Raw genomic sequence first — 8,365 nt, 5'->3', positions numbered from 1 at the left:
AGAATCATGTGATAGCACTGTCAGCAGTGTTCATCCCGGGAGTGGACAACTGGGAAGCAGACTTCCTCAGCAGACACGATCTTCACCCGGGAGAGTGGGGACTTCATCCAGAAGTCTTCCACATGCTGGTAACCCGTTGGGAAAGACCAATGGTGGACATGATGGCGTCTCGCCTCAACAAAAAACTGGACAGGTATTGCACCAGGTCAAGAGATCCGCAGGCAATAGCTGTGGACGCGCTGGTAACGCCTTGGGTGTACCAGTCGGTGTATGTGTTTCCTCCTCTGCCTCTCATACCAAAAGTATTGAGAATTATACGGCAAAGAGGCGTAAGAACGATACTAGTGGTTCCGGATTGGCCAAGAAGGACTTGGTACCCAGAACTTCAAGAGATGATCACGGAAGATCCGTGGCCTCTACCTCTAAGGAGGGACTTGCTTCAGCAGGGTCCCTGTCTGTTTCAAGACTTACCGCGGCTGCGTTTGACGGCATGGCGGTTGAACGCCGGATCCTAATGGAAAAAGGCATGCCGGAAGAAGTCATTCCTACTTTGATTAAAGCAAGGAAAGAAGTAACCGTGCAACATTATCACCGAATTTGGCGAAAATATGTTGCGTGGTGCGAAGATCGGAGTGCTCCGACGGAGGAATTTCAACTGGGTCGATTCCTACATTTCCTGCAATCAGGATTGTCTATGGGTCTCAAATTGGGATCTATTAAGGTTCAAATTTCGGCCCTGTCGATTTTCTTTCAAAAAGAATTGGCTTCAGTCCCTGAAGTCCAGACCTTTGTTAAGGGAGTGCTGCATATACAGCCCCCTGTGGTGCCTCCAGTGGCACCGTGGGATCTCAATGTAGTTTTGGATTTTCTAAAATCTCATTGGTTTGAACCACTAAATAAGGTGGATTTGAAATATCTCACTTGGAAAGTGACCATGCTTCTAGCCCTGGCTTCTGCCAGGAGAGTGTCAGAATTGGCAGCTTTATCTTACAAAAGCCCATATCTGATTTTCCATTCGGACAGGGCAGAACTGCGGACTCGTCCGCATTTTCTCCCTAAGGTGGTGTCAGCATTTCATCTGAACCAGCCTATTGTAGTGCCTGCGGCTACAAGTGACTTGGAGGACTCCAAGTTACTGGACGTTGTCAGAGCATTAAAAATATATATTGCAAGAACAGCTGGAGTCAGAAAATCTGACTCGTTGTTTATATTGTATGCACCCAACAAGATGGGTGCTCCTGCGTCTAAGCAGACGATTGCTCGTTGGATCTGTAGCACAATCCAACTGGCACATTCTGTGGCAGGCCTGCCACAGCCTAAATCTGTAAAGGCCCACTCCACAAGGAAGGTGGGCTCATCTTGGGCGGCTGCCCGAGGGGTCTCGGCATTACAACTTTGCCGAGCAGCTACGTGGTCAGGGGAGAACACGTTTGTAAAATTTTACAAATTTGATACTCTGGCTAAGGAGGACCTGGAGTTCTCTCATTCGGTGCTGCAGAGTCATCCGCACTCTCCCGCCCGTTTGGGAGCTTTGGTATAATCCCCATGGTCCTTTCAGGAACCCCAGCATCCACTAGGACGATAGAGAAAATAAGATTTTACTTACCGATAAATCTATTTCTCGGAGTCCGTAGTGGATGCTGGGCGCCCATCCCAAGTGCGGATTATCTGCATAAATTGTACATAGTTATTGTTGCCTTCATCGGGTTATTGTTGTAGGAAGCCATCTTTCAGAGGCTCCTCTGTTATCATACTGTTAACTGGGTTTTAGATCACAAGTTGTACGGTGTGATTGGTGTGGCTGGTATGAGTCTTACCCGGGATTCAAAATCCTCCCTTATTGTGTACGCTCGTCCGGGCACAGTACCTAACTGGAGTCTGGAGGAGGGTCATAGGGGGAGGAGCCAGTGCACACCACCTGATCGGAAAAAGCTTTACTTTTTGTGCCCTGTCTCCTGCGGAGCCGCTATTCCCCATGGTCCTTTCAGGAACCCCAGCATCCACTACGGACTCCGAGAAATAGATTTATCGGTAAGTAAAATCTTATTTTAACCATGTGGTGTGTACTGGCTCCTCCCCCTATGACCCTCCTCCAAGCCTCAGTTAGATTTTTGTGCCCGGCCGAGAAGGGTGCAATCTAGGTGGCTCTCCTAAAGAGCTGCTTAGAAAAAGTTTAGCTAGGTTTTTTATTTTACAGTGATTCCTGCTGGCAACAGGATCACTGCAGCGAGGGACTTAGGGGAGAAGGAGTTAACTCACCTGCGTGCAGGATGGATTGGCTTCTTGGCTACTGGACATCAAGCTCCAGAGGGACGATCACAGGTACAGCCTGGATGGGTCACCGGAGCCGCGCCGCCGGCCCCCTTGCAGATGCTGAAGACAGAAGATGGTCCAGAATCGGCGGCAGAAGACTCCTCAGTATTCTTAAGGTAGCGCACAGCACTGCAGCTGTGCGCCATTGCTCTCAGCACACTTCACACGGCAGTCACTGAGGGTGCAGGGCGCTGGGGGGAGGCGCCCTGGGCAGCAATGAGAAACCTTTTTTAGGCATAAAATACCTCACATATAACCTCCGGGGGCTATATGGAGATATTTAACCCCTGCCTGAATCCATTGAAGAGCGGGAGACGAGCCCGCCGAAAAAGGGGCGGGGCCTATCTCCTCAGCACACGGCGCCATTTTCCTCTCACAGCTCCGCTGGTCAGGAAGGCTCCCAGTCTCTCCCCTGCACTGCACTACAGAAACAGGGTAAAACAAGAGAGGGGGGGGCAAAATTGTGGCATTATATATATTTAAAGCAGCTATATAAGGAGCACTTATTATAAGGCTATCCCTGTCATATATAGCGCTTTTGGTGTGTGCTGGCAGACTCTCCCTCTGTCTCCCCAAAGGGCTAGTGGGGTCCTGTCTTCGTTTAGAGCATTCCCTGTGTGTCTGCTGTGTGTCGGTACGCGTGTGTCGACATGTATGAGGACGATATTGGTGTGGAGGCGGAGCAATTGCCAAATATGGGGATGTCACCTCCTAGGGGGTCGACACCAGAATGGATGCCTTTATTTATGGAACACAGGCACTGATTCCAGTGGTGACGGTGACGAATCAACCGTATTTTCCAGTAGGGCCACACGTTATATGATTTTGGCAATGAAGGAGGCGTTACATATAGCTGATACTACAGGTACCACTAAACAGGGTATTATGTGGGGTGTGAAAAAACTACCTATAGTTTTTCCTGAATCAGAAGAATTAAATGAGGTGTGTGATGAAGCGTGGGTTGCCCCCGATAAAAAAATGCTAATTTCAAAGAAGTTATTGGCTTTATACCCTTTCCCGCCAGAGGTTAGGGCGCGCTGGGAAACACCTCCTAGGGTGGACAAGGCGCTCACACGCTTATCAAAACAAGTGGCGTTACCCTCTCCTGAGACGGCCGCACTTAAAGATCCAGCAGATAGGAGGATGGAAAATATCCAAAAAAGTATATACACACATACAGGTGTTATACTACGACCAGCTATAGCGACAGCCTGGATGTGCAGTGCTGGAGTAGCTTGGTCAGAGTCCCTGATTGAAAATATTGATACCCTGGATAGGGACAATGTTTTACTGTCTTTGGAGCAAATAAAGGATGCATTTCTTTATATGCGTGATGCACAGAGGGATATCTGCACGCTGGCATCACGGGTAAGTGCTATGTCCATTTCGGCCAGAAGAAGTTTATGGACGCGACAGTGGTCAGGCGATACGGACTCAAAACGGCATATGGAAGTTTTGCCGTATAAAGGGGAGGAGTTATTTGGAGTCGGTCTATCGGATTTGGTGGCCACGGCTACAGCCGGGAAATCCACCTTTTTACCTCAAGTCACTCCCCAACAGAAAAAGACACCGACTTTTCAACCGCAGCCCTTTCGTTCCTTTAAAAACAAGAGAGCAAAGGGATATTCATATCTGCCACGAGGCAGAGGAAAGGGGAAGAGACAGCAACAGGCAGCTCCTTCCCAGGAACAGAAGCCCTCCCCCGCTTCTACAAAAGCCTCAGCATGACGCTGGGGCTTCTCAAGCGGACTCGGGGGCGGTGGGGGGGTCGTCTCAAGAATTTCAGCGCGCAGTGGGCTCACTCGCAGGTAGATCCCTGGATCCTGCAGATAATATCTCAGGGGTACAGGTTAGAACTAGAGACGTCTCCACCTCGCCGTTTCCTGAAGTCTGCTTTACCAACGTCCCCCTCCGACAGGGTGATGGTCTTGGAAGCCATTCACAAGCTGTACTCTCAGCAGGTGATAGTCAAAGTACCCCTTTTACAACAGGGAAAGGGGTATTATTCCACTCTATTTGTGGTACCGAAGCCGGACGGCTCGGTAAGACCTATTCTAAATCTGAAATCCCTGAACCTGTACATAAAAAAGTTCAAGTTCAAGATGGAGTCACTCAGAGCGGTGATAGCGAACCTGGAAGAAGGGGACTTTATGGTATCCTTGGACATCAAGGATGCGTATCTCCACGTCCCAATTTACCCCTCACACCAGGGGTACCTCAGGTTCGTCGTACAAAACTGTCACTATCAGTTTCAGACGCTGCCGTTTGGATTGTCCACGGCACCTCGGGTCTTTACCAAAGTAATGGCCGAGATGATGATTCTTCTTCGAAGAAAAGGCGTGTTAATTATCCCATACTTGGACGATCTCCTGATAAGGGCAAGGTCAAGAGAACAGCTAGAGATGGGAGTAGCACTGTCTCAAGAAGTGCTAAAACAGCACGGGTGGATTTTGAATATTCCAAAATCCCAGTTAATTCCGACAACACGTCTGCTGTTCCTAGGGATGATTCTGGACACGGTTCAGAAAAAGGTATTTCTCCCGGAGGAAAAAGCCAAGGAGTTATCCGAACTTGTCAGGAACCTCCTAAAGCCAGGAAAGGTGGCCCTCATTCCGAGTTGTTCGCTCGGTATTTTTCATCGCATCGCAGTGAGAATTCTCTTAGTGCGCATGCGTAATGTTCGCACTGCGCATGCGCCAAGTAACTTTACTATGAAGAAAGTAATTTTACTCACGGCTTTTTCATCGCTCCGGCGATCGCATTGTGATTGACAGGAAATGGGTGTTACTGGGCGGATGTATGGCGTTTTATGGGCGTGTGGCTGAAAACGCTACCGTTTCCGGAAAAAACGCAGGCGTGTCTGGAGAAACGGTGGGAGTGCTTGGCCGAACGCTGGGTGTGTTTCTGACGTCAGCCGGGACCGAAAAGCACTGAACTGATCGCACAGGCAGAGTAAGTCTGGAGTTACTCAGAAACTGCTAACTCGTTTTTGATCGCAAAAATGCGCATACATCGGTCGCACATTTAAGAAGTTTAGATTCACTCCCAGTAGGCGGCGGCTTAGCGTGTGTAACTCTGCTGAAATCGCCTTGCGAGCGAACAACTCGGAATGAGGGCCGGTGTCTGTACATCAATGCACAAGAGTCCTGGGAAAAATGGTGGCTTCTTACGAAGCAATTCCATTCGGCAGATTCCACGCAAGAATTTTCCAGAGGGATCTGCTCGACAAATGGTCAGGGTCGCATCTTCAGATGCACCGGCGGATAACCCTGTCTCCAAGGACAAGGGTATCTCTTCTGTGGTGGTTGCAGAGCGCTCATCTATTGGAGGGCCGCAGATTCGGCATACAGGATTGGATCCTGGTGACCACGGACGCCAGCCTGAGAGGCTGGGGAGCAGTCACACAAGGAAGGAACTTCCAGGGCGTGTGGTCGAGCCTGGAGATGTCTCTTCACATAAACATTCTGGAACTAAGAGCAATCTACAATGCTCTAAGTCAGGCAGAACCTCTGCTTCTAGGAAAACCGGTGTTGATCCAGTCGGACAACATCACGGCAGTCGCCCATGTAAACAGACAGGGCGGTACAAGAAGCAGGAGTGCAATGGCAGAAGCTGCGAGGATTCTTCGCTGGGCGGAGAATCATGTGATGGCACTGTCAGCAGTGTTCATCCCGGGAGTGGACAACTGGGAAGCAGACTTCCTCAGCAGACACGACCTTCACCCGGGAGAGTGGGGACTTCATCCAGAAGTTTTCCACATGCTTGTAACCCGTTGGGAAAGACCAATGGTGGACATGATGGCGTCTCGCCTCAACAAAAAACTGGACAGGTATTGCGCCAGGTCAAGAGACCCGCAGGCAATAGCTGTGGACGCGCTGGTAACGCCTTGGGTGTACCAGTCGGTGTATGTGTTTCCTCCTCTGCCTCTCATACCAAAGGTATTGAGAATTATAAGGAAAAGAGGAGTAAGAACGATACTAGTGGCTCCGGATTGGCCAAGAAGGACTTGGTACCCGGAACTTCAAGAGATGATCACGGACGATCCGTGGCCTCTACCTCTGAGAAGGGACCTGCTTCAGCAAGGTCCCTGTCTGTTTCAAGACTTACCGCGGCTGCGTTTGACGGCATGGCGGTTGAACGCCGGATCCTAAAGGGAAAAGGCATTCCGGAAGAAGTCATTCCTACTTTGATTAAAGCAAGGAAGGAAGTAACCGCGAAACATTATCACCGCATTTGGCGAAAATATGTTGCGTGGTGCGAGGATCGGAGTGCTCCGACGGAGGAATTTCAACTGGGTCGATTCCTGCATTTCCTGCAATCAGGATTGTCTATGGGTCTCAAGTTGGGATCTATTAAGGTTCAAATTTCGGCCCTGTCAATATTCTTCCAAAAAGAATTGGCCTCAGTTCCTGAGGTCCAGACTTTTGTTAAGGGTGTACTGCGTATACAGCCCCCTGTAGTGCCTCCGGTGGCACCGTGGGATCTAAACGTAGTTTTAGATTTCCTCAAATCCCATTGGTTTGAACCACTAAAAAAGGTGGATTTGAAATATCTCACATGGAAAGTGTCCATGCTACTAGCCCTGGCTTCAGCCAGGAGAGTGTCAAAACTGGCGGCTTTATCTTACAAAAGCCCATATCTAATTTTCCATTCGGATAGGGCAGAACTGCGGACGCGTCCGCATTTTCTCCCTAAGGTGGTATCAGCGTTTCACCTGAACCAGCCTATTGTAGTGCCTGCGGCTACAAGCGACTTGGAGGACTCCAAGTTGTTGGACGTTGTTAGAGCTTAAAAAGTATACATTTCAAGGACGGCTGGAGTCAGAAAATCTGACTCGCTGTTTATACTGTATGCACCCAACAAGCTGGGTGCTCCTGCTTCTAAGCAGTCGATTGCTCGTTGGATTTGTAGCACAATTCAACTTGCACATTCTGTGGCAGGCCTGCCACAGCCTAAATCTGTTAAGGCCCATTCCACAAGGAAGGTGGGCTCATCTTGGGCGGCTGCCCGAGGGGTCTCGGCATTACAACTCTGCCGAGCAGCTACGTGGTCGGGGGAGAACACGTTTGTAAAATTCTACAAATTTGATACCCTGGCAAAAGAGGACCTGGAGTTCTCTCATTCGGTGTTGCAGAGTCATCCGCACTCTCCCGCCCGTTTGGGAGCTTTGGTATAATCCCCATGGTCCTTTCAGGAACCCCAGCATCCACTAGGACGATAGAGAAAATAAGAATTTACTTACCGATAATTCTATTTCTCGGAGTCCGTAGTGGATGCTGGGCGCCCATCCCAGGTGCGGATTATCTGCAATAATTGTACATAGTTATTGTTGCCTTCATCGGGTTATTGTTGTAGGAAGCCATCTTTCAGAGGCTCCTCTGTTATCATACTGTTAACTGGGTTTTAGATCACAAGTTGTACGGTGTGATTGGTGTGGCTGGTATGAGTCTTACCCGGGATTCAAGATCCTTCCTTATTGTGTACGCTCGTCCGGGCACAGTACCTAACTGAGGCTTGGAGGAGGGTCATAGGGGGAGGAGCCAGTACACACCACATGGTTAAAAGCTTTACTTTTTGTGCCCTGTCTCCTGCGGAGCCGCTATTCCCATGGTCCTTTCAGGAACCCCAGCATCCACTACGGACTCCGAGAAATAGAATTATCGGTAAGTAAATTCTTATTTTTTTCCTTATGTTCCCCCTCAGCAAAAGAAAACACCACAATATCAGATGCAGTCCTTTCGGTCGCATAAGTCCAGAGGAGGTCGGGGCTCTTCCTTCCTCGCCAGAGGTAAGGGTAGAGGGAAAAGAATGCCTGCTACGGCTAGTTCCCATGAGCAGAAGTCCTCCCCGGCTTCTACAAAATCCACCGCATGACGCTGGGGCTCCACTGAGGGAGTCCGCGCTGGCGGGGGCACGTCTTCGACTCTTCAGCCAGGTCTGGGTTCTGTCAGATGTGGATCCTTGGGCGATAGAAATTGTATCCCAAGGCTACAAACTGGAATTCGAAGAAGTGCCTCCTCGCCGATTTTTCAAGTCGGCTTTGCCAGCTTCT

The sequence above is a fragment of the Pseudophryne corroboree genome, chromosome 10 (genome assembly GCF_028390025.1).
Source record: "Pseudophryne corroboree isolate aPseCor3 chromosome 10, aPseCor3.hap2, whole genome shotgun sequence".
In the NCBI taxonomy this organism is placed as follows: domain Eukaryota; kingdom Metazoa; phylum Chordata; class Amphibia; order Anura; family Myobatrachidae; genus Pseudophryne; species Pseudophryne corroboree.
Note: the sequence above shows the minus strand (reverse complement) of the source record.